This window comes from Anabrus simplex, chromosome 1 (genome assembly GCF_040414725.1).
Source record: "Anabrus simplex isolate iqAnaSimp1 chromosome 1, ASM4041472v1, whole genome shotgun sequence".
Lineage (NCBI taxonomy): Eukaryota > Metazoa > Arthropoda > Insecta > Orthoptera > Tettigoniidae > Anabrus > Anabrus simplex.
The window spans coordinates 1,481,706,192-1,481,732,437 of NC_090265.1; positions in this window are offsets into that span (position 1 = coordinate 1,481,706,192).

Sequence of the window (26,246 nt, forward strand, 5' to 3'; positions counted from 1 at the left end):
GACCGTAAAACTGCGCAATTCCATATGTTCGATAGAGATCACAACAGCCGGGCTGAGTGGCTCAGACGGTTAAGGCGCTGGCCTTCTAACCCCAACTTGGCAGGTTCGATCCTGGCTCAGTCCGGTGGTATTTGAAGGTGCTCAAATACGACAGCCCCGTGTCGGTAGATTTATCGGCACGTTAAAGAACTCCTGCGGGACTAAATTCCGGCACCTCGGCGTCTCCGAAGACCTTAAAAAGTAGTTAGTGGGACGTAAAACAAATAACATTATTATTGAGATCACAACAGTGACCCAATCAGAGTGCAGGAAAACAGGAAGGAGAAGATATTAGAATAAAAGTGATTATCTAGGTGTAATTTACCTATGGAGAAAATGAAAGTGCCGGCATAGCCGCACAGAATTAAATATGTTTAAGATACCCAGAGAGGAGGGAGGAGGGAGAAGAAAGCCTGTATCAGATCTTAAACAAATTCACTGTCGCCAACGCACTGCATAACTTGGATGCAGACATTCATTTTTAACAGATTGCAAGTTATGGAAAAGGCACATTGTGACTATGTATAGATGTGAAAGAAAGGATTTATTCACTGAAAAGAGATAATGGTACATATTTTCTTCAAAAAAAGTTATAAAATACGTCCAGAAAAGGTGATATCCTAACCGACAAATTACGTTTCTTTACATAAATTATAATTATAGGATACGTGTTTATACGACTACCTCTTGTTTCTACGCATAAATATACTTTTCTTTGCTAGTTGATTTACGTCGCATCGACACAGATAGGTCTTAGGGCGACGATGGGATAGGAAAGGCTCAGGAGCGGGAAGGAAGCGGCCGTGGCCTTAATTGAGGTACAGCCCCAGCATTTGCCTGGTGAGAAAATGGGAAACCACGGAAACCCATTTTCAGGGCTGCCGACAGTGGGGTTCGAACCTACTAACCCCCGAATACTGGATACTGCCCGCACTTAAGCGACTACAGCTATCGAGCTCGGTCATAAATAGACTACCAAAGTTCACATGTAGATTCATATCCCTGTTTTGCATTATAATTAATGAGTTAGGTAAAGTAGATCTGAATAAAAGCGTGCCGGGCTGAGTGGCTCAGTCGGTTGAGGCGCTGGCCTTCTGACCCCAACTTGGCAGGTTCGATCCTGGCGCAGTCCGGTGGTATTTGAAGGTGCTCAAATACGTCAGCCTCGTGTCGGTAGACGTAAAGCAAATAGCATTATTATTATTATTATTAATAAGAGCGTAACTGAAAGTAGGCCTAATGCTTTCTAGTAGTTTTATTTGTGTTGTATCAATATCGGGAATATCACTCTCTATACTTATTCTGCGTGCGCATACTTAATTACGTATTATAGTTTATGCTGTACTGTAGTTGTGCCTGTGGCGAGTATTATTTGGGATTGAGTTTGGGACTGGTATCACAATATTTTCCCGGACTGTGATAGGTGAATATTTTATAGAAGATCACACTCAATATAGACACTGTAATTGCCCATGTTTAGAGGTCAAAACACTTGTCTAGTAATGATGGGTTTTAGATGTAGTTTTTATCGCGTATTCTATTTTGGGAACTCAGCCTTGTCTAGTGTGAACGTTAGACGTCAACACAACTGAAGATGACTTTGAATAAAGTTGAAACTCTAGTTGCAGAAATAGGGTAATTCATGGTAAAAGCCACATCTAAAAGCCATTATTATTAGTAAATACCATATCACCCATATCACCATATCACAACCATTAAATACTTCTCTAGTATTTACAGTTCCTCATATTTATGTAATTCTAACGCATATCTGTGGAGACATACAGTTCTGACAGACTGAAGATTATGGAAAAAGGTGTGCGGCTCCATGGGTTAATGGTTAGCGCGCTGGCCTTTGGTCACAGGGATCCCGGGTTCGTCTCCCGGCAGGGTCGGGAATTGTAACCATCATTGGTTAATTTCTCTGGCACGGGGGCTGAGTTTGTGTAGTCTTCATCATCATTTCATCCTTATCACGACGCACAGCTCGCCTACGGGCGTCAAATCAAAAGACCTGCAGCTGTCGAGCCGAACATGTCCTGCCGGCACTAAAAGTCATACGCCATTTCATGGAAAAGGTATATTGTAGCTATTTAGTATACTACTGTACAACCGACGACCTGCCCCGACTTCGAAAATACATTTTTTGCTACAACGTCTTCGAAAATATGTCTTAGACCATACAACAACCGCGGCTTAGAAAATGCGCTTTATATGACGACTTGCGATCCGCCGCGGTTTCGTAAATACACTTCACATTGCAATTTACGACCCACCGCGGCTTCGAAAATACACTTCAGATTGCAACTTACGACCCGCCGCGGATTCTAAAATTCGCTTTATACTACAATTTGTGTCCCACCAGTCTGTGAAGATACTACAACTTACGACCCACCATGCCTGCGAAAATATGCTTATACTACAGCTTGTGACGTGACGTAGCTTCGTACCGGAGGATCTTTACAGTTATGGTGATAGACCCTATGATTTCCTTGTAGATGGTATTAGTTGCTTTCCTCCTGTTTATGTATGTACGTAGCTCTGTACCGCTTTCTTTTCTGAGGTACTTCTAGCCGCCTGCCCATAATGTTCACTCCTTTCTCCTACTGCGATGTTTAAACTATTCCTGCGCTTTCAGTAAATGACGATAACTCTTAAGTCATACATGCAAATTATGTATTAAAAAGGGCATGCATTTCTATCGTTATAAGATTATTGAGTTGAATAAATAATTTATATAGATGAGGATTATGTTATTAATCTCAAAATAAGGATTCTAATTTTAACGTTGATTTTTAGCACACATGATAACGTGAAGACGCTTATTGAGAACTTTTGGAGATAGGAATATACCGTCCCAGGACTTTTCATGCAATACTCTTCCATGTATATTACACTTAAGGGTGTGTATTAGACGTTGTAGTCGGCATGGGAGAAAACATGACTGTTCATTTCCTTTATAAATGTTCTATGAATGATGAACACAATCAAAATTTGTTCGGTGGTTTGTGAGATTAGCCTGCACAAACACAGAAATTAATTATTTAATTAATTCATTCATTCATCTATTTATTCATTCATTCATTCAGAAAAAATAAATAAGACAGATGGTTTCCATTGTAGTCTAGTTAATTTTGACTGGTTATGTAAATGTTCACTACAGAACGGAAACGTGAAAGAGCCTCTTGAGCTCATTCAAAAGTATTTACTTCATTCTCAGATCCTGTCACGATGTTCCAAAAGAAATTAGCCCCGAGGAAATTTTGGATGAGAAGAGTTTGTTTAATTTGTTTAATAGCGCTTTGCTCGAGGGTATCTGAGAAGGAGTTGAGCGGTGTCGCAGAGGAAAGAAGTGAGAGTGAGTTAGATCTGTAATGAGAAAGGAGAGAGAATCATAATTTGAATAAATAAGGAGCAAACTGAAGGCATGAACACTTGTAACCTATACACGAAGACGTAAAGCCATCTCCGGGCAGGTGATGCACCCTTAGATGAATGGAAGGTGAAGGCTTCCTGAGTTGGATTATCTGGTTAGTTCTATGCTCAGCTGCCTTTGTCTCCAGAATTAACTTGGCACTAATTTCTGAAGGATGCCATGCGCATCTACAGAAGCAGATTTCTAAATACCGGCCTTCTACGTCTTACTGGGTAAATTGAGAACGATTTTATCTTTTCCGCTAGGGAGTTACCCAGCTTAACAGTAATGAAGAAAAATCTGCCAATATTTCACCTGTGATAGTAACAACAGACAGTCCCATATTAATGGAGTTATGTCCATTCGTCTTAAACTCTATACTCCAGGTTCGATTCCAATTTAAATTGCCGGGATGAGTGGCTCAGACGGTTAAGGTGCTGGCCTTTTAACCCCAACTTGGCAGGTTCGATCCTGGCTCAGTCCGATGGTATTTGAAGGTGCTCAAATACGACAGCCTCGTGTCGGTAGATTTACTGGCACGTAAAAGAACTCCTGCGGGACTAAATTCCGGCACCTCGGCGTCTCCGAAGACCGTAAAAGTAGTTAGTGGGACGCAAATCCATTAATATTATTATTATTAACCAATTTAAATTGTTGTGTCTTGATGAAAAAAAAGTTTCCTCGAATTCCTGATAGCAGTCGAAGAAGTAATAGAGGCGAGAGAGGGCTAACTCTGACACGAATACAGCTGTGAGAGACAGCTTATTAAGGACTCTCTGGAGGTCGACTGGTTAGAGGGTCTACCCTAACATCATAACTCTGACCTATATTATCTGTATTTTACCTTTCTTCTTCTCCTCCTTTTTATCATTATTGTTTATACGTCGCACCGGCTCAGGCATGTGTTATGGCAACAATGGAATAGGCCAGTGCTAGGACTGGGGAAAAAAAATCGCGGCCTTAATTATGGCACGTGGTACGAAAATGGGAAATCACGAAAAACCATTACTGAGCTGTCGACAGCGGGGATTCCTCAGTAAACCATATTCACGGCTATAGACAGTTGATTTATGACCGGGCCAGTTGGCCATGCGGTTAGGGACGCGCGGCTGTAAGCTTTCATCCGGGAGATAGTGGGTTCGAATCCCAGTGTCGGCAGCCCTGAAGTTGGTTTTTCGTGGTTTCCTATTTTCACACCAGGCACATTCTGGGGCTGTACCTTACCTTACGCCACGGACGCTTCCTTCCAACTCCTAGGCCTTTCCTATCACATCGTCGCCGTAAGACCTATCTGTGTCGTTGCGACGTAAAGCCACTAGCAAAAAAAGTTGATTTATGGATTCTCATTTCACCCCTCCGGGTTTAGGAGAGATGTATCCGTTTAGATTTGAAGTTCGATATGTAAAATTATTTTAGGGGTAACATATTTTTTTAAATATAATTCTGAAATTCTGTTTTTCTTCTGGTGTGACCGATTGGATTTCGAATGGGACCAAATAGTTTGGGTTGAAACATGATGCTGTATGAGACTGATAATTTGTGGGGATGCTTCGAGATTATTTTCCTCGAAATCCTCTTCTTGTTTGATTGGGATTTCTTTCAAAATGTTCCCTTTCTCCTGGTTTAGGATTTTTTTTACTTGTTCTGAAGTCTCAAAGTAGAATGGACTTATCGCTTGTGTGTTTGGGCCATCGTGTCCCAGTGGGATGCAAAGTATTATTCTTGGTTTTATTTTGCTTTCTCTAAGAATACGCTTTGGTTTAATGGCAACCTTTCCTACATTCTAAATGTGGATTTATTTTTTTGCTCGGTGGCATTTATCATGGGATTCGTCCTTTAGTTATTGGTTAGCTTATGCCCATTTAGAGTTCATCCAGCTGTGTATCGAAGGATTTATCTGTGTTTTACCCTCGAAATACCATTAATTTGGATTTGTAGGGGCAGTCACTTCCGGCATTTTTTAAACGCAACTCCATAGTATGGAAACCTTTGTAAATTTATTTAATATAATTGTCATTTATTATTAGTCACGGCGGTATAGGTATAGCCTCCATTCTATTAATTGATTCTCTGCTAGTGTGATATCAGACCTTGTAAAGGGATCCAGTTTGTGTTTGAGAAATGTGTGATTTTTCAGTGGAATTTACGTTCACCGCCTTTCCGATAGTGTACTGCTTGACTGCTCCGATGTGCAATTTTCTTATTCCGACGACCTGCTTTTTGTTTCCAAGGGTTTATTGAAAAGACCTTACCTCAGATTATTTTCATGAATGTGCTTGTTTAACATCAATTTTATTTTAATTCATTTTTCTCTTGTTTCCTTCTGCAGTTTCTTATCGACTGTATATTCTTCGTCCAGACAAGAGGGGCGCACTTTCTTTTCTATTATTATTATTATTATTATTATTATTATTATTATTATTATTATTATTATTATTATTATTATTATTATTATTATTATTATTATTATTATTATTATTGCAGCAGCAGTAGTAGTAGTAGTAGTAGTAGTAGTAGTTGTTGTTGTTGTTGTTGTTGTTGTTGTTGTTATTACCATCCCAATGTTACTAACGCGTCAGAAAAGAGACGGCAAGAATCCACGGCTCGACTGGAAATCGAACTCAGGACCTTGTAAGCCGAAAGCCACTTCAGAGACTATTAACGAAAGGAGCTTGACAAGTTAAATAAATAGATATTTCCACTGCTCCTTATTTGGAAGAAGGACGATGAATAATGTACTGTAGATGATTGTACACACTTCGCGGAGGCAGTACTCTAGTCAACATGTCTTAAGTTTCACGGTTATATGCGAAGTTGTGTGCCCTCTTAGTCTAAGAGTTGTAGTCAAGAAGTGAATGAGAGATATTTTAGTCTGTTTTCGAAGTACATAACTCTTAAGTCCTTTTCAAATCGATCACAACTAGCATACCTCCCCGTGACCACATCCGTTGAACCCCCTTGAAATACAAATCAGACTAAATAGAATAAGAAAATGAAGTTATTGCTCTTGCACTGACGGTGACGTGTAGGTATGTCTCTATGTATGCGTTGTATATTAAGTTTGAAAGCCTGAAATATTTTCATTACTGCAGTACATGTAGAGGTGTAACGAATGTTGTGTAATAACGTGTAACTACATTACAGGTACCATTTTAATTACTCAACCCAATAAATTATTGGGAACCTAAAGCTAACAGGAAAAAAACAATTTCAAATCAAAAATGGTAAATACAATAGATAGACAGATAGAGAGATAGCAGTTGTAGAGAATAGAATGTGATGGCATAATATTCTAATTCACAATATATGCTCAGTGTTACGCCCATGTTACTTCGTTACTCCTATAGATTCGAGGCTTACTTAAAATATTCTGAGCATTTGCGATCAACAGTGTTCTGTAAGAAGGAAGTCAGCTTCAGGAATAAACTATCTTCACACCGGTCTGTTTTCAGACCTACTTTGCTTTACGAGAGTGAAAGATGGGTGGACTCAGGATATCTTTAATTCATACAGTATTGTAACTGCATGAAGTTGAGAGCAAAATTTCGGAAGAATGTGAATGTGTCGCTTAAGTTATTTTCGTGCTTTACACCAAAAGGGATCATTGGAAGGGTAATTGAAATATCGATGTTTTTAATATTTAGAGACTTGTATTTGAAGCTACAATAATGCATAATTTTATTTTAAGGATACTCGTAACCTACATATCCAGACCCGTCCTCTTTGCTGACTCGGCTAGTTCTACTTTTTCTTCCATAAGCCCCATTAATATTGATAACTTCCCATCGTATTTCACTCGTTAAGTTGTTTCCAAGGAGTCCCTCACTCATCAACTGGAAATGGGACTCCGTTACTCCATGAGATGCAAGGCTTGCTTAAAATATTCTGAGCATTTGTGGTAACAGTACTCTGTAAGAAGGAAGTCAGCTCCAGGACGAAACTATATTCACACCGGTCTGTTTCCAGACCTGCTTTGCTTTCCGGGAGTAAAAGATGGGTGGACTCACGATATCTTATTCATAAGTTAGACGTAACAGGCATGAAAGTAGCGAGAATGATCGCTGGTACAAACAGGTGGGAAAAATGGCAGATGGATACTCGGAATGAGGAGGTAGGTAAGGGTTATTCTGCCCGAAGGCAGGTCCGAACCTCCGTAGAGGTGTTCCTGAGCCGGAGTGTACGAGCGGTAGCGTGTCCAGTTCCTTTCCGCTCCTCCATTCCCTTACCCCCAACCAACAGCGCGTGGCAACCCATCCAACTCCTGACCACGCCCAATGTTGCTTAACTTTGGAGATCTGACGGGATCCGGTATTTCAACACGGCTACGGCCGTTGTTCGGGATGAGGAAATAAAGGCTAAATCAGGAATGAATTCGATTTATGAAGCTGTACGCATAAACTGGCTTCGGTGGAGAGGTCGTGTGAGGCGAATTGAGGAAGACAGGGGTACCTAGGAAAATAACGAACTCGGTCATGGACGGTAATAGAAGTAGAGGGAGACCAATACGACTGTGGTTGGACCCTGTTTCTAATGATTTAAAGATCAGAGGTATAGAACTAAACGAGGCCACAAATCTAGTTAAATAAATGATTGTAGCGGCGTGTAGTACATTCACAGAGGTTTGCAGACGAACACTGAAAGGCATAACAGTCTATAACCTGTGTGTGTGTGTATGTATGTATGTATGTATGTATGTATGTCGTAGTACTCAGTATTCACTACACAGATCGTTAGTTTAATGTGCCTTCCTTCATGTCTACACAGCTGGTGGTTTATATTGTGCAAATAGCGTAACCATAAACTAGTAAATGTTGCAGATCAAAGTGACGCAGTCGAATAGTCGTTATGTTCCATCTGTACACAAGATAGTGTTTTAAGACCTTGCTAAGCTTTATGGTATTTGATGATGCAACAAGCCAGTCTCATTAGAACTTCTCTGGGATAAATTCGTACACCCTGGCATCTTTTTTAAATGCTATTTGTTCAGGGCGTCGACCCATGTGGATCTTTTGCCCCTACTGGCACCATATTGTATGAACCTGCGTGTAATTGGAATAGCGGTAGTGTGGAATGTTGTGTGTGAGGAAAGGAAGATTAAGGACGTCAGAAACACCCAGTCCCCAGGTCTGGGATATTAATCATTACAATTAAATCTCCCTGACCCGGCTGGGAATCGAACCGGGGCCACCGGGTGACAGACGGACGCGTTGCGCCCTACACCGCGGAACCGGACCTGCCATCTTTTAAAATCGGCAGTAATTGAAGGAACGTTGTTTGTTTAGAATATAGTAAATGGTAACCTTTCGAACCTATAGCTCCGATTTAGAAGCAGACACACCACTAAGATACATACATTGAAAGCTGATCCGTTCTTCTTCTTCTTCCTCTTCTTCTTATTATTATAAAAATAACATATAAACGCAGACATGCACACGCAATTGATACTATGACAATCAGCAACAATTAAGAGAATACTAATTTCCCACGCACATAAGAATATCTCAGCTGTAGTCTGTTGTTCTACGGACATTTCAGTGCGAAAGAATTTACGTGTTCAATTTACGAGGAATGCTCTGTGCTATATATACATACCTTGGAACCATAATAAATGAAGACTGGGATTGCTCACAAGAAGTCAAGATGCGCATTGGAAAAGCAAGAAGTGTGTTCCAGAAAATGAGTAATGTGTTTAAAAGCCACAACCTAACTTTAGGGAATAAAATCAGACTTCTGCACTGTTATGTATTTTCTGTTCTTTTATATGGTGTAGAGACATGGACCTTAAATAAAAACACAGAGAAGAAGATGGAGGCCTTTGAAACATGGCTTTATAGGCGGATCCTGAGAATATCTTGGACCCAGAGATTTACAAACGTGGAAGTAATGAGAATGATGAACACAACACCTCAGTTGATCAAGATAGTAAAATGCCGAAAGCTGCAGTATCTGGGACATATAATGCGCAACACAGATAGATACAACCTACTCCAAAAAATACTCCAGGGGAAAATCAACAGCAAAAGAGGTCCTGGAAGAAGAAGAATATCTGGGCTTGACAATCTTAGAGGCTGGTGCAATATGTCATCAGTTGAACTGTTCCGCGCTGCCACAAACAAGACGAAAATAGCCATCATGATCGCCAACATCCGAAACGGATAGGCACCGAAAGAAGAAGAATATACTTTTTGCAACCTCCGCTAGATATAGCCAAGAATAGAGTCTTACTTCTGATTCCTATGCCTCTGTTCTTTTCTCAGAGAAGCACTGATCACGTGAACGTGTTCCAACGTCAGATATTTCAAGAAGAAAAGTAAAAACAACTCCGAACTAAACCAAGCCTGTTGGCCCGTACAGCATATGAAAGACATTGAGCCTGGCAAAACAACTGCTGTCCAGTCATACTGTTTGATATTTATTACTCAATTGGTTCTCTCTCTCTCTCTCTCTCACTCACTTAACACACAGCTCATCACTTGATACTTGACGTCGAATAGCAAAGTCTGCACACAGCAGCTGAGGCCATACGATTAAGAAAAGACTTGATACCGGTACTACGAGACTCAGTGATCACCATCCTAGCCTCAGAATAGGAGTAACATTTTTTGGCCTAGTAGCAATCGAACTTGGAGCTCTGACTTACAAGTAGATACACTAACCCCACACCAGCTAATCAGTCAGTATTTCGTCGCTGTTCGGACAAAAGGTCATATCTCCCCAATGTTCTTCATATCCCTTATGTTCCTTATGATTCGCCACGCCTCCCAGCCGCATATGGATACTTAGTCCATCAGAACAATATTCGCTGTGTTCATATTCCTGTGCTTACGTGTACAGGGATATGACCCTTACCGTACCGCACTCTAGGAATGTATGTTTCCATTTCTTATTTACGCACTCCTACAGTATAATGTACTTAAGATTCATTTTCCCTTACACGTTTGCATACGAAAATAAACGCAACGAAAATTGTTCTGATGGACGGTACATCCATATGTGGTCAGGAGCCATGACCAGTCTTAAGGAAACTAAGGGATGGGAAGAGCATTATGAGATACTACCTTTTTAACGAACAGCGACGATTTAACATATCTACTTTATGTAGCAAATTCCTATGGATCAGTAGTCCGGCTCTTTGGCTAAGTGGTTGACATAGAGGCCTTCGGTTCAGAGACCTTGTGGTTAGATTCCCGACCAGGCCACGTCTAGTTAATTCCCCTAGTCCTGAAACTGGGTGATTGTGTTAGTCTTAATACAAGTTTACAAATAACACATCACACTAACCACCACAGAAACACGCAATAATGAATACTTCACTCCACATAGGATTGTCGTCAAGAAAGGCATCCGGCTGTAAGACTAGGCATAATTCATACATAGTACCGTCCCCAAGTAGATGAGATAAGGCTACGAAGATAAAATAAGAGGAAGATTTGTAGGGATCAGGAGTAAAGTTTTGGCCGCCTTCGTATCCTAAAATTGTCGGTCCATACCCAGAGGCAGCCGAATGTTTATTCAGCTCTCCATATCGTATGATGGCATCTAATTAACCTAACATGTAATCAACTAACAAAAGTAATTAAAATTTATCAATGGGTTGCCCACGAGAATTCCAGTTTTTCCGCCATCTGGTAGAGTAAAACGGAAAGTCGAGATGGTCATGCAGGCAGCCAAAATATCTGCACCCATCGGATGAAGTATTATTATTAATCCAAACAAAGCAAAGCAAAGTCACCTCCGTACAGGCCATGAAGGCCCTGGGAGGAGTGGAAGGTAAAGGCTTCCACCATTGTTAACCCCGACACGTGATGGGGTAGAGTGGTTAGCTCTACGCCCGGCCACCTTTGCCCCCAGGAATTAACCTGGTACTCATTTTTGGTGTAGGTGAGTGAACCTCAGGGCCATATGCACCTCCGGAAATGGAAATCTCGTTTCTTAAATTTTACGGCTTCCTGACGGGGATTCAAACCCACGTCCTTCCGAGCACGCCTTTACCGCCTCGGCCAGGCAGCCTCATTTAATCCAAACAACAGAAATAAAATATTTTATTCGACAGAATGTGCATTATCGGAACTGAACATCAGAGAATGAGTAGGCCTAATTAATTATTTTCTCTTCTTCTTGTATAGCGCGGGAGGGACACCCTTGAAAGGTAGAAGATGGTAGAAGTGGAGGAAATGGACTGCTCCCGCTACATATTACATGTATCTCGATGGACAGAACAAGACATCCCTTTTCTCCCGCCTCCGAGAGATAAAGCGGACGAGTGCTTTAGTCCCGAAGGGGTTCACACCACAGGTCGGCAGAAGGTCTCAGCTAATCGTCTGAGGGGTCGTGCAATGTTCGCGCTCCATCCGACAAGTGTCTACATGACTGTCACCTGCTTCTTTTTGCCTTCACTTCTTTTTTTTCTCTTTCGGTTGACAGGAAGAAATAGCTCCCAAGTGGGTTCGCAAAGGTCTCTTTGGCAACGTGCCAGGATGAAATCAATTTCTTGACCTGAAGTTCGACAGCTTGACGATCTTAGTTTCTGATGAACTATGGATCTAGTGTATGCTACCTCATTATTACAGACGTGTGCAAATTATTAGAATAATGCATGAATTTTGTGTTTCTTCCCACATTTAGTACAAAAACCTCTATACATATGAATGTAAAAGTATGTTTCAATCTGTTTATGTATTCTTTGGTTCATGCAGTCCACTGATGGCCCTTTGGGATATCTGAGGGACAATTATTTCCCTCTCTGTAGAGGTTTCTAATACTGTTTATCGAATCAGCTGATGTTGTGGCAATTGTTGAATGTGGTTTCCATAGCTTTTTCTAGTTGAGTGTTGAGTTCCTATGCCAGAATTGAAGCCTAGAAGTGTTTTATATTGTTTATATATGTCTGTATAATCCAAGTTTGGGATAAAGTTGGGTTTTGGATTTGTTTCTTAGTGAGTTTTTGAAGTGGTGACCTGAAGTTGTATCTTCTTGCAAAAGTGAGGTTATGGTTAAGAAAACAGATCTTTCTCCCCATAAATTGGCATTGACTGAATGTTTATTAAAGGAAGGTAGATATTCCCAACAAGATATTGCTAGGAAATTGAATATTTCGCAAGTATCGGTTAGTAGAATCAGCTCTGCATTGAAATCAGGGGAAAACCGTGCAGTCAAACGTAAGGGGAAATGTGGTCGAAAACCGATAATGAGCCCCCATATGCAACGAAAATTGATTAAAATGGCTAAGATGAATCGAAGAAGCACCAGTAAGGACTTGAGCAATCAAATAAAGAACTATGGAGTTGAAATATCTCCATCAATTGTCAGAAGCAGTCTTTGTGCTGCAGGACTTCCTGCAAGAAAGCCGAGAAATAAAGCCAAAATAACACCTACCATGGCTAAGAAATGGCTGGAATGTGCAAAAACAATGCATAATGAGCTTAAAGACAATTGGTAAAAGGTAAGCAACATGATATATCCCATAATTTACTGTTTGCTAAGAAGTAACTTCATCCTCATGGGTTAAGTGGATTTTTTCAAAAATTCCGTCAGAGCTCTACTGATTTATTTTCTTTTATTTTCAAAAAATTATGTTGAAAAAGCCATTCCAATAAGTGCTTAATATCTTGCAGGTAATATTTTCTGATGAGTCCATATTTTCTGTGTCCGAGGAAAGCAGCCAATATGTGAGGAGGACCTCTGATGAGGCGTTTTCTTCAAACTGTACCACACAGAAAGTTAAACATCCAACTTCAGTGATGGTATGGAGTTGCATGTCAGTTCATGGATGTGGCAGATTATACATTGTTGAGGGCATGATGGAACAGAATCAGTACAAGAAGGTGCTTCGAACCCGCCTGCTGCCTCAGATCAGGGATTAGTTTCCTGATGGAGATTGCATTTTTATGCATGACGGAGCACCATGCCATAAGGCCAAGTCTGTTAAGAAATTCTTCGAAGGAAAACAGTATAAAGACATTGCCTTGGCCTGGTAATAGCCCAGACTGCAACCCAACTGAAAATTTATGGGGAATTGTGAAGTCAAGACTGAGGAAAAGAACAATAACCAGAATTGGCCTCATTGAAAACATCATAGATATATGGCATCGGGATGAAGAAATTCAGAAAATGTGCAAGGACCTTGTGTCAATCATGTCAAAGAGGATCCTAATGGTTATAAAAAAACAAGGGAATGCACACAAAGTACTAAAGAGGTCATTGGATATTGATAAATTATTATAATTATACTTTAAAAGTGAATTACTGTTAGTTTTTTCATTTATTCTAATAATTTGCACACGTCTGTACTCTTCATTAAACTCGTGGTAGTTCGTAGTTTGATGTCTCTCTCTTCAGTTGTGGTAAACCGTGTATCTGATAATCTAATTCTCTCTCTTATTTAATGACAATTTCGAATATGACACCCACTTCATGATTGTTCATGTGCTATGCATTAAGCTTTTTACAGTTTCTGAAATTACACATGGACTATATTCCCTATGTGGTAGTACATGATGAATAACAGATGGATTTTTTTTATATATGTTACTTTCTGATGTATAACAGATGGATTCTCTTCCACTAATGGTGATTCCTGACGTACCGGTTGAGTCAGTCAAGATGTTCATCTCAGATTATTGGCAAACTGTTTAAGATATCGAAAATCTATTTTTCACTTTTAGTAATGTTATTAAGGGTCTAATAAGTCCGGTCCCGCGGCGTAGGGTTCAACGCGTCTGGCTGTCATCCGTTGGCCCCGAGTTCGATTCCCGACCGAGTCAGGGGTTTTTAATTGTAAATAATTAATATCCCTGGCCTGGGGACTGGGTGTTTGTGTCGTCCTTAATGTTCCTTTCCTCACATTCAACAATTTATACTTCCGCAATTTCCAATTACATGCAGGTTCACAACATATGGAGCAAAGTAGAGGCAAAACATTTTCTTCGGTCGACGTCCCGAATAAATGGCATTTTATATTTTAAAAACGGGGTCTAGTAATAGAACTTAGTGTCGTTCCAGTGTTGCAGTATCTGGCGAGATAACGCTAATAACCCAGCCTTTTTTTTTTTTTTTAATGAAAGCTGGGCTGAGTTGCTTGGGTGGTAGAGCGCTGGACTTCTGAGATCAAGTTGGCGGGTTCGATCCCAGCTCGCCCCGGTTGTACTTTAAAGTTGATAGATTCATAAGCACGTTACAGAACTCCTACAGGACGACAAAAACCGTAAAAGTAGTTAGTGCGACGTAAAAGCAATAACATTATATCATTATTAAAACATGATATTATAAAAATGAAACTGCACTGTTTTCTGCGCGTATAACTGGATTTATGGGCATTGGAAGCTCAGGAGTGTGATTATTTTCAAAATCTAACAATTACTTCTGGAGAAAATGGAATGTTTTCAAGCTTGCTTCATTCACAAGTTGCAGGCCACCCTATTCAATCACTAAGCAGCCGGCTTCTGACAGATGCCTTGGCTGGCACTTACAGTGCACTGTGTCTTCTGGTATGGGCTAGATCAAATATGTTACTTTCTTCTACTTCTTATTTATCGGTTTACCCTCCAGGGTCGGTTTTTCCCTCGGACTCGGCGAGGGGTCCCACGTCTACCGCCTCGAGGGCAGTGTCCTGGAGCTTTAGACTCTGGATCGGGGGATATAACTGGGGAGGATGACCAGTACCTCGCCCAGGCAGCATCACCTGCTATGCTGAAAAGGGGCCTTTCGGGGGGCTGGAAAGATTGGAAGGGATAGACAAGAAAGAGGGAAGGAAGTGGCCGTGGCCTTAAGTTAGGTACCATCCCAGCATTTGCCTGGAGAAGTGAGAAACCACGGAAAACCACTTCCAGGATGGCTGAGGTGGGAATCGAACCCACCTCACTCAGCTTACCTACCGAGGCTGAGTGTACCCCGTTTCAGCCCTCGTACAACTTTTCAAATTTCGTGGCAGAGCCTGGAATCGAACCCGGGCCTCCGAGGATGGCAGCTAATCACACTAACCACTACACCACAGAGGTGGACATTTGTTACTTTCATTTACCTGTTTTAGTCTCATCTTTGGTTTTGATGATATGAAAGTACTTGAGGTATGAGCGATGTTATAGTAAGGCCATACCTAATGCAGCCAATCCCTGTTATTAGTGGTGTAAAAATGTCGCTGATAGGCTCGGTTGAGGCATGCTTTTCAGTAGGCTTGGTAAACTGGATCGGTGAGGATAATATCGAGAAACTACCTTAATTCCCATTCCCTAGTACGCCTTCTCTATGACGACTAGGTCACTTGTTACAACTGATGGCGCTGTTTAGGATCGAACCCGCCTTCTTGCTAAATACTCAACATACTTCTGGCAGCTAGGTATTAGTTCCAATGTGCACATAAATACGCTGTAATACCATTGTTTGAATAAACAATTAAATACCACCGTAGGTAACACGTCAAGGAAACACGGTTATGCAGCATCCTCTAAGGGAAAATATTACTATCCTGGCGTGTAATGTTTAACATTGCACCCGTTATTATTTAACCTTGGCCGTATTGTTTTATTCATGATACGTTATTACCAAATAAAACTTTGTTAAATTTCAGACATTTCGTGACATTGCCTAAATGCAATGTTTGAAATTTTAAAAGATTATCACAGTGCACATTAGTATATAACTACACTCAGAATTCATGCAAATCGCGTGCCTTCGCTACTTGTTAGTGATTCATTCGAATAGGTATTAGCTCTAATGTGCACATAAATACGCTGCGATACAATCGTTTGAACAAAAAAGAGAAATCATTTGAAGGATAAGTGTGCAGTAGTCGCCTTAATTCGTGCTCTTAATCACAATGATATTGGGAAGTTTTGTGAAGGGATTTGCTCGTCTTTTATTATCCTTCGTATAGGCCACGTAGTTGTTAGCTTGTGTTCGGGAGATAGTAGGTCAGAACCCCACCATCGCTCGCTCTGAAGGTGTAGGCCTAAGTGTATTCGCCTGCGGCTGGCGAATGAAACACATTTGAAAACATTCCAGTTTCTCAAAGAGTACATTCGGAGTTTGAAAAAATCATACTATCAAATTTGCAATGTCCATGACTCGAATGAAATGAAATGAAAATGGCGTATGGCTTTTAGCGCCGGGAGTGTTCGAGGACAAGAGGACAAGTTGATATGACTCCCGTAGGTGACCTGCGCGTCATGATGAGGATGAAATGATGAAGAGGACAAATGCACCCAAACCCCGTGCCAGCGGACTTAACCAATGAGAGTTAAAATTCCCCACCCTGCCGGCAATCGAATCCGGGACCCCTGTGGTCAAAGGCCAGCACGCTAACCATTTAACCATGGAGCCGGAAATGACTCAGATGATAGGTGCAGCAATTAGTGTAGTTATGTCGAAGTCAGTACCGTTATCTCCGTAGATATTGACACACTGCAAAGGTACTGTAATTTCGATCATGAGCCCCTTGGTAACATAACAAGATATGGAAACAACCTTTCCATATCTTTAGCGGTTTACGAGTAATTTGAGATGTCTTAGCTGATTCATCTGTATACAGTAATGCGTGGTTTCTTTCCCATTAATGATAATATTCATCATTTGTAAAGATCGATGCATAACAGATGGATTCAGGCGTGACGTTGTGGCATCCGATATGTCTAGACGACTATACTTGGATCAATTAGAATGCAATGTTAGTCATTAGGTGAACAGTATTGTAGGCCAACAGCAAACCTGTCCTCAGGAACTCAGATTGTTATAATGGCTTCTTCAATAGTTTCGATATAACTATGATAAATATTTTTTAAGATGCTGGACAAGACGAACATTCAAGAAATTCCTACCCAAGAAAACTCAAACGACAGGCGCGTAGTAAGAAAGAATAAGAGTGCTTCTGTCCAGTTCTTTTTCTTCTTTCATGGGCTATTGACACATTTAAATATAAAGAGACATGATTTGAATTACTATTATCCCACCGTGGGTGGTCGATCGCTATCCTCATAAGGGCGTAGTCCCAATTACCGCAGTCTTTGTTTACGCTTTGCGTGGCGTGTCCCTATGTTGGACATTGATTAATTATCGATATATGGTAATGTGGAACTGTAGAACGATTCTACCTGGAAATGTGATAGTAGTCTGCGTGTTACAACAATTCCAGCTAACTTAATGAAAATAAAAATCTCTTTATTTCTATTCATTTGCCATTTACTCAACGGTATCTGCATAGTCGTCATGTAATCCCCGGATCTAATCTTGGAGGATAGGGTACAGTAGCTCGTGCTCCTAAATCGCAATGTTATTTGGAAGTTCTGTGAACTGATGCTGTCTGCTGTCATTTCTTGATGGATACAGTACTTTTGGATCCATCTCTTAGCGCAGGCCAGAGCAAAGTGTAGCTTCCACTGAAGTCCCAGTCTCATCCATGGCTGTGACAATATGGAAGCTGCTGGGGGATGGATGGTGCTGATTAATGAAATTCAGAGCACAACCAGTGTGTCTGAGTGTCATAAAAGGTGTTGCTCATAGGGTTAGTTGCGCTACAATAGCACTGTCTGGCCCAGTGAGGAAAGCAATGGCAAACTACCTCACTCCTCATCTTGCCTAGTACGCCTCATTTTGGTTCTGCCATTGGTTTTTGTGCTTTCCCTATAACTGCATAGCCTTAGGTGATGCTACTTGAGGATCCAACAAGCCTCTGGGCTGATGACCTAACAGACACAGACACACATGAACAGATTATCTCGACTTGTATTATCTTCTTCGGTATGGGCCGCGTAGCTGTTAGCTTGTGTTCGGGAGATGGTGGGTGCGAACCCCACCATCAACAGCTCTTAAAATGGTTTACCGTGGTTTCTCAGTTTCACATAAGACAGAAGTTGAGAATGTATGAGGTTATGGCTACTTCCTCTCCTATCCTAGCTCTTTCCTGTCACACTGTTGCCGAAAACTACCGGAGTTAGTGCGCCGTTAAATCGCTAACATTTGAAAAATATTTGCTTCCAAGGTTAATTTTGTGCCAAATCTATACAGAATAAAATGCAAAATGGAGTAAATACCGGAGAGATAACCACCAAAAGCAAAATAAAAAGCAGTATCGTCTAGCACTTATCTGTGGTTGAAATGAAATGAGTGTCCGAGGACGCCCGTAGGTGACCTGACCTGCGCGTCGTGATGAGGATGATGAAGACGACACATAGGCCTACACCCAGCCCCCTTGCCAGCAAAATTAACCAATGATGGTTAAAATTCCTGACCCTGCCGGGAATCGAGCCCGGGACCCCTGTGACCAAAGGCCAGCACGCTAACCATTTAGCCATGCAGCCGGACATCTGTGGTTGACAGACGAGATCAAATATACAGCTGTTGGCTTGCTGGTTCTTCTGTAGTTACATGATATTTATCCTGGATTCATCCTGAATTTATCCGGGATCCGCATCTAATATTGGTCCATGTTCCTAATCTTCATCTATCCCTTTAGTGCTGTTCCATTATATATGTTCAATATTACTCGTGGCCGATGTGTTTGAGCATGCCTTCTAGTACCTGAAATCACAGATAGGATATATATGAACACAAGTTTTCTCTTTTTATGTGTACCGGGCGGTACACCTCCACGCCGCTTATTTAAACTTTGCGCCAGGTGAAACTCCTCTACTGGAAGAAGTCTGAACTTTGTCTTATGTGTTAATTTTCAAGTTACCCTGAAGATGCCACTACTTGGAAATTGGAAGTTTCTGAACTGTGTTGTTTTCGATGTATTTTTGTTTTGCTTGTAGTAAGAAGTGTGAACATTCTCTTCTAGAGGACACTACTGAAGAACTACAACGGTGCACCCTAGTGCGAAGTGAAAGAACTGTTTTTTTGAGAAAATTTAATTTCAAAAGTTTGTTCTTTGCTAAATTTCTTTCGGTCATTGTTTAAGTTGGCAATATTAACCCTTTCTTTCCCCTTGTTTTGAATTTAGCCAATCCCGAATTTCTTTAATTAATTTTCCACCAATAACGTGTTTCTTCTTCATTTTGTGTAGGGGTTTCCTTTATCCACCAATAAAATGATTGTGGGCGGGTGTTTTCCTTCCTGAAACGCCTCGAACTTTCCGCGAGAGTATATAAACTGCTGATTTTAGGGTCTCGGCGCCACTTCAGTACCATCTTTCAGTGTATAAAGTACATAGCAGGGGGCGGGAAGCGCCTCTTTCTTCGGGGAGCAGTTCAACGCCAAGGTAATGGCCTTTTAATAACTTCTTTTCTTGCTAGCTCAGCAGTTTAACTCTCGGGGCGGGTCCGAAGCGTTTCTAACATGTAACCTTCCCTAAAATATAAAGACTCTTAGCATCTATTCTCTTTTAAAGCTACATTTTGGGATAGAGAGTGCTTAACCCTCTCGAGCTCCCACTCATATTGTTTTGAGGTGAACTTATTTCTCACAACCGATTCTTCCTTAATGTAATGTAAATGATTCTTTTCTAAAGTCACCTCCGTAGTATGGGATTAGCCCTTGCATTAGCGGCCTAGAGCCAGATTAGGTTTTAAACAAAATGTATTAGGAGTGCAGATCGCCTCCTCTCAAATGGTTATTTTAGAGGTCATGTACTTAACCTTTTTCTCACTTAATAGACCTCAGTAGGTTGGGTATGTTACCCCTGTGTATATGTCCTTAGAGGACAACTTGAAGGTGGAGTTTGGTGTGGCCTTTGATAGGCTTAAAGTTGAGAGCGAGTGGCTCTTTTTCGAAAATTGAGTGTTGTATGCCTCGAGGAGGCTTTACTGTGTAATTTGGAGCAAGTGCTCCTGGGCTTGATTGGGGTCTTCGGCCCCTTTGTGGAGTTCTATATATCGTAAAGTTGGGCTAATTGCTCAGAATTGTGTGTCTGGCTCTCGGAGCCCAAATCCTGTAATTGTACATTCTCGATTAGTGGTTTTGCTACTCTGTACCTGCCATTATTGTTATTTCTTGTTTTTTGCTAAGAAAATATAACCTTGTTAAATTTTAAATTCACTTTAATTTCGTAGCCTGAGACCTGTTCACCCCCCGCACCTTCTTTCACCTCTAACTACCACGGAAAACTCCGTAACATTATGTATCACATTCTTACCCACAACTGTGTTATCAAGCAGGTTGTTACCACTACCTTTGGTTCTAAATAGGACTATTATATTGATTGCCGATATATTTGTAAAGTTTATTATATTTTTCTATTAGCTTTAGATGGGGACTATCTTTTCTCGACGTTGGTACTCTTGTTATTTATCATCAGCTTTGTCTTGGTAAATTAATGTATTAAAAAATCTGTAAATGTGAAATTAATTTATACGGATTTGTACACTCCGTTTTATTTGTAAAGTCCTCCTTCAGGTTATCGCTAGAAATCTCATTATTGAATTGTTGTTGCTTGATCATAATTTTTTATATTTTTTCCGTTGGTTCTAAAAAATGTATACATGTTATTTGAGATTTTACTATCTTGTCCTTGCCCTTATATTAATCCGGTCCTAACGGTATCTTTTTCTAGCACTGAGCCCGTCTTGTTTTCCTTCTTTATTTCCACTGCACATACATGGTATTCTACTGAATTTCCCGTTTGAATAATAACCTTATTTTGATTACACTCATATTACCCCTAAGGGGACGTTACAGTAGGCCCTCCTTACTAATGCCAGTTACACAGGAGTTGGAGAAGGACCCCATTTCTACTGCCAGCCAAAGTCGATATGGGGGGTATTGATTACAATAACAGACGCCCTCCGGCAGACAATCACTATCGATTTGTAAAGTATTAATTTTAATGACAGATTCACCCCTTCTAGATCGCTACAAATTGACTTATAATGTATATAGATAGACATACGAAAGTATATGCATGTTTGCAACATTACAGACCTTCATTTTCACATTAACTACTTCTAAAAGGTACATTGTATTGACAAACGGATTGCACCATAATAGGCCTCTTATAGCGCTCTAAATGGTTAAACCTATGCCATTTTCTCGTATCTCCTCAATCTATGGGTTATATTGAGTTGGAAACGTTGAATAGGAAGAAATTTGGGTAACGTTTTCACACACTGCGTTAGTTTTCGGATATACCGAGCTCGATAGCTACAGTCGCTTAAGTGCGGCCAGTATCCAGTAATCGGGAGATCGTGGGTTCGAGCCCCACTGTCGGCAACCCTGAAGATGGTTTTCTGTGGTTTCCCATTTTCACACCAGGCAAATGCCGGGGCTGTACCTTAATTAAGGCCACGGCCACTTCCTTCCACTTCCTAGGCCTTTCCCATCCCATCGTCGCCATAAGACATATCTGTGTCGGTGCAACGTAAAGCAAATAGCAAAAAAAACAAAAAAAAAATAATAATAATTGTACCGGGCGGTACACCTCTACACCGTTTATTTAAAAGTTGCGCCAGTTGAAACTCCTCTTCTGGAGGAAGGTTGAACTTTATCTATTCTATTAATTCTCTACTTTCTCAGAAGATGTCACCACGTGGAAAATTTTGAGTTTTTGAACTGTGTCACTTTTGATGTGTTTTTGTTTCGCTTGAAGTAAGAAGTGTGAACTTTCTCTTCTAGAGGACACTACTGAAGATCAACAATAGTGCGACCTAGTGCGGAGTCAAAGAACTATTTTGTTGGAGAAATTTTTATTTCAAGAGTTTGTTCTTTGTTAAATTTCCTTCTGTCATTGTTTAAGTTGGCTGTATACCCCTCTTTTTCCCCTTAGTTTGGATCTAGCCAATCCCGAATTTCTTTAATTAATTTTCCACCAATAATGTGTTTCTTTTTCCTCTATGTAGGGGTTTCTTTTCCCGAACCAATAAAGATTTTGTGGGAGGGTGTTTTCTTTCCCCTAACGCCTAGAATCTTCCGCGAGAGGATATAAACTGCTGATTTTGGGGTCTCCGGGCCACTTCTGTTCCATCTTTCAGTGTATTAAGTACATAGCAGGAGGCGGGAAGCGCCTCTTTCTTCTTCTGCCGTTCAACACCAGGTAATGGCCTATTAATAACTTCTTTTCTTGCTAGGTCGGCAGTTTAACACTCGCGGTGGGTTCGAAGCATTTCCATCATGTAACCTTTTCCTAAAATGTAATTACTCTTTTCATCTTTTTCTTGTAAAGCTACATATTGGGATAGAGAGTGCTAACCCTCTCGAGCTCCCACTCACATTTGTTTTGAGGTGAACTTATTTTCTCAAACTATTCTTCGTTTATGTAATGTAAAGTGTTCTTCTCTAAGTCACCTCTGTAGTATGGGATTAGCCCTTGCGTTAGTGGCCCCAGAGCCAGATTAGGTTTTAAAAACAAAGTGTATTAGGAGTGCAAGTTCGCCTCCTCTCAAATTGTTATTTTAGAGGTCATGTAATCAACCTTCTTTTCATGTAATAGACCTCCGTAGTTTGGGTATTTTACCCCTGTAAATACGTCCTTAGAGGACAGCTTGAAGGTAGAGTTTGGTGTGGCCTTGTGATAGGCTTACAATTTTGAGAGCGGATCGCTCTTTGAAATTTGTTTCTGTATGCCTCGTGCAGGCTTTACGTGTAATGTTTGGAGCCAGTGCTCCTGGGCAGGAATGGAGTTTTCTGCCCCTTGGCTAAAATTTTCTTTGGGAGTAAGGCGGGGCTGATTGCCCAAGAGTTATGAAGTAAGAGCACTGAGCCCGAACCCAGTAATATTGTACCTACATTTTTGCTACTCTGTACCTGTTATGATTGTTATCTCTTGTCTTTGAAAAGAAAATATAACCTAGTTAAATTTTAAATTAATTTTACATTGCACGTTAATTTCGTAGCTTGAAACCCATTCACACCCGCACCTTCTTTCACCTCTACCTACCACGGATATCTCCGTAACAAGTGGTAGCAGAGCGTGGTTGAATGGGTCTCAATTTAGCCCCTTTTGACGGCTAAACATTGCTTTGATTCGAACTCTAACAATTTTCTCAGTTGCTGGAATTTTTTGAGTTTTTCAAAATTGTTCTGTCATCATGCCCGGCCCTCGCGATGTTCTCCTCCTTAACTACTTACGCAAAGAGGAGTTGATATATAAGTTAACTATCAGAAACGTTCAATCTGGAGGCACGGTTGCAATAGACACTAACAAGCTTAGAGAGTCCCTTGATTTGCCCATTTCCATCCCCAATTTGGGAGAGAAAGAAATTGATGACTCTCTTTCCACGATTGTCGAGAATATTACTGGGCTAGCATCGGTAGTCAGCTTTTTTGATGAAAACGATCCATCTCCTAATCAAATTAAGCGTGTGCAAGGCAGGCTGTATCACTTTGCAAATAGAGTTAATGATCTGTTGTCTCTGAAGGTGAATGACGTTCAGAGGAAGCAAGCTAATACGCTCCTTGAAACTATCTCTGAATTGTCTAGTAAAGTCACTCAATTGTTAACTGGGGAAGTTCCTCCCAAAACTGATCAACCCGCCACGGTGAATGTAGGTAACGAGGAAGAGCCTCCTCAGGGAGAAGTCAATAGGATAACCGTTGCTGCTCAAACTATCTCTGCCCCATCGAACAACGAATCTGAACGCCGTGCGTCATTGAGTAACATCCGCTCTGAATTAACTTCTTTGCCATTGAAACCTTTAACGACTATGTCACCTGGGTTCAGCAGCTTGCCTCATCCTTTGGCAATGTTGCTTAGAGGTATCTCTAAGTTTTCCGTTAACACCACCAGTGACGTAATTTCATTTTTAAGATTTCTAGTGGAATTTCAGGATCATGCCCTTGTGTTTTCTCTTTCCCCATGTCAAATTTTGCAAATTATCTATCCTTATGCTATTGGTGTTCTATCTGACAAAATAGTTAGAGCCATCGCTGAGCAATCTTCTATTGAGGATTTCCATGCCCATTTGCTAGCTAACTTCATCCCGGCTAGGGCCAGGTCCTCCCTTATTCAGAAATACTATTATCGGGTACAGCGCTTGGATGAAAACCTGGCAGACTTCATCCAAGATATTAAGTTTTATACTAGGGTGTTTGCTCTCCACTTCCCTGAGGATCAGATCGTGCAAGCTATTGTCGAAGGGATTTCACCACCCTACAGGTCATATTTGTGTTTCGCGGCGTGCCCGCAAACCTTCTCTGAACTGGAAGCATTAGCCGTCTCTGCGGAAGGAGTTAGGTATGCCGATTCCTTGCGGGTGGCGAAAGAACCCCCGCCTTCCTTTAGTAACACTCGGCCTCCACCTCGCCGACCAGTCAATCCCCGTAAATGTTATGCTTGCGGGTCGCCTGACCATCTGCGGAATAAGTGTCCTCTGAGCAAGTCAAGTGGGACAAGGAATGGAGCAGGGTCATCACGAGGCTGTTTTAAGTGTGGGGCCTTCTCACATATCGCCAAGAATTGCCCAAACGCAAATAGCACCCCCTCCTGCTCAACTTCTGGTGCAAATCCCAGCTATGCTAATAATAAAAAGTGACTAGTGGCGTCGGCTGAGCCGACTAATCCATCTTCCCGAGACTCAGCCCCTAGTAAACAGGTTGTAAATGCAGAGAACGACCAGCCTTCAAATTCATCTTTTCAATGCCCTAAAGAGTGTCTTAGGATTGCGGCGGATACCCCCGCACCTGTTCCTTTTCTTAAGATTGAGTTAAATAACGAGCCTATAACAGCTCTCTTAGATTCAGGCAGTGTTTGTTCCATTATTTCGGCTGATTGGTATTCTAAATTGAAATCTGTTTGTAAACTCCCTGACTATGTCTCTTCTCCTGTTCAATACGTTTCGGCTAATTCATCTCCATTAGAAATTCTAGGTTCCTTACTGGTCAAAATTCGTGTTTTTAAGTTTACCTGGAAAGTTAAATTGTTTGTGGCCAAGCAATTGTCTTGCCCCATTATATTGGGAGCTGACTTTATTTCTCACACTGGTCTTGTGCTCGATCTCCAGAGTAGGTCGTGCACATTCAAATTTGCGTCCAATTGTAGAATTCCCTTGTTAAAGTGTAATTCTGTATCATGTTCATCTATTTCGCCTACCCAGGATGAGATGTTGTTAGACCTTAGACATCTACCTGAGGAGCAGGCTGATAGTATTCGCAAACTGTGTCAGTCGTTTCCCGAGGTGTTCTCTGATACTCTTGGTGTTACTGACCTTATTGAATACAAAATTGAGGTTACGGATTCGATTCCTGTCCGTTTTCCACCGTATAGGCTATCTCCACCTAAAATGAAGGCTCTGAAAGAAATCATCGATCAGATGTTGAAGGATGGTATTATTAGGCCCTCTAAGTCAGCGTATTCTTCGCCTATTTTTCTAGTCCCGAAACCCCAAGGAGGCTTCAGGCCTGTCATTGATTACAGGGCTCTCAATCGGAAGGTGGTGTTGCAATCTGTGCCCCTTCCCGACCTTCATTCTTGCTTTTCAGGGTTTCGAAAGGCCAAGTTCTTCACTATCTTGGACTTGAATCAGGCCTATAATCAAATTCCCCTTGCCGAGGAGTCTAAACATCTTACAGCGTTTGCCACGGACTGGAATTTATACGAATACAACCGCGTGCCTTTCGGGCTCCCCACGGGGGCAGCTGTGCTCACTAGACTACTAGATAGGGTCTTTTCCGACATCAAATTTGAGTACTTATATCACTACTTGGATGATGTCGTCGTATTTTCCGAGACTTTTGAAGAACATCTAGATCATCTGCGAGAAGTTCTCGATCGCCTTCGTAAGGCTGGGTTAACTGTTAAGTTGTCCAAGGTTGCCTTTGCTAAGCCCTCAATGTCATTCCTGGGGCATATTGTGTCACCCGATGGGGTAGCTGTCGATCATTCTAGAACACAGGCCATCCGTGATTTTAAACCTCCTAAGGACATCAAAGGTAT